Genomic DNA, 1,794 nt, shown 5'->3' with positions numbered 1-1,794 from the left:
AGACCCCCTACATTAACCTATGGCTGTGGCACTTTACAAGGAGTCCAGGGAATATTCTAGAGTACTCTAAACCTTATCTTTGAGCCCTAAGTTGAGCACCTTTCTTTCTTGCTCCTGCCATGTCTGCACAGGACAACAGAAACAGTTAAAGTGTTTTCCTGCCAATTAGTGTTACCGTGTTTAAGGCTAGTGCACAAACCTGAACAACCATGCTAACTCCATTTGCACGATGTTAAGTGGAGAACAACAGTACCAAACAGAAAGAATGGCAGTTATGAAATATGAAGGATAATGTGACAGTTGCCATTAGTTTATGGGTTGGTTGCTGTTGTACGCTGATTTAACTTTGCAGACATGTATTGGGTGCATACATTTTATGACCTGACACATTTTTTATGTGGCTTTACACACTGTTAAAAGTAATTAGTACAATGTGGGATTAAAACCTGTATACAATAGACAAATCATAGTCTTCCACATAGATGTTTTTTCATCCTTGCCACAGAAAAAGTGCTTGTCAGACATGCCCATTAATTATATGGACACATGAAAGAGTGACTGGTTAACCGTGTATGTGTGCAATCTGACAAGGTCCTGGTTTATAGATTCATATGTGTATATGACTATCATTGAAGTATGAAGTCCATTCCAATGCAGAAAAGACATTTGGCCCAGTGGCCTAATGGAATCAAGCCCCAGTGGCCTAATGGATAAGACATTGGCCTCCTAAGCCAGGGATTGTGGGTTCAAGTCCCATCTGGGGTGATATAATCTTATAATTTTCTTGGGTGGCAAAAGCCAGGGTACCTTTTTGGCTGGGCTTGTATAGGTCCCAGGGCCGATAGCCTAGTACCTACCTATGTATGCATTTTAAGTACAGAAACATAATTGTCGGTATACCCTCATTTCCACATATTATTCATATGATCTCCAGTGCTATACATAGTTATTGTTATTTATAATTATCTTTAGATTGTTTTTTTACTTTTTAAAATTGAGTGGACAAGCATTAATAACATTTTGAATGTGCTAGATTAGAACCCTGGTTCACCTGTGTCGCTTGTTCGTCTCTATTACAAATAATGAGAAGGCCTGGGGTTTCGTTCAGATGCTTTAATATATACAAGCACATCAGGATGGATAGCAGCATCTTTAAATACAAACGAACTAACAAACAGCGCTTACATACATACATGTTCATATCTCAACAGCTAACTACAAAATGGCAGTCAGGCTCGCACATGCTCAGTATTTATACTCTAGTGCAAGCCCTTGGATAGTTTCTTAAAGGTATGCACACACATTGATCTACAACTTCCCTCTTAAAAAGATTGCCCGTCATGCAAAATGATGTTAGAGCTAGGCATGCATTACTATGTACATCAGAAACAAAACACAATGTTTGTGTACAAGTTGCTTGAGATCTGCTATAGGGGTTTAGAGATTCGACCATATCTCGTAACATAAATGTTGGAACTAGATTTAGCAACAGGGACAGTCTGTGGCACAACTCATATCAGGAACTTCTGGATTTATCATAGGAACAGGAATGTCCTCTGGAATTGGAACACCGGACAACTCACTCTGAGATAAAGAGTCTTTCTCACAGGCTATTTGCTGTGGTATAGACTCGGACACCGGTCTCAAATGTTTCTGATTCCACCTAAATGTTGCTCCTTCTGATTCTATAATGTACAACCTCAGCTCTGGACCAGTATTCTTCATGACACCAATCCAATCATAACCTTTGGACATTTACATCCTTATCACTTCTCCTTCTCGTAATGGATTGAG

At 39.4% G+C, this 1,794-nt stretch overlaps 1 non-coding gene across 1 annotated transcript; it reads left to right on the top strand.

Annotated features, from left to right (window-relative positions):
* Nucleotides 1-692: 692 nt before the first annotated feature.
* TRNAR-CCU lies at nucleotides 693-765 on the top strand. Its single transcript has one exon. It is a non-coding gene; the product is annotated as a tRNA-Arg (tRNA).
* Nucleotides 766-1,794: the final 1,029 nt, after the last annotated feature.

The sequence above is a fragment of the Protopterus annectens genome, chromosome 3.part1 (assembly GCF_019279795.1).
Source record: "Protopterus annectens isolate FY-2018-M chromosome 3.part1, PAN1.0, whole genome shotgun sequence".
NCBI classification, from domain to species: Eukaryota; Metazoa; Chordata; order Ceratodontiformes; family Protopteridae; genus Protopterus; species Protopterus annectens.
This window is presented reverse-complemented; position numbering and strand designations above follow the sequence as displayed.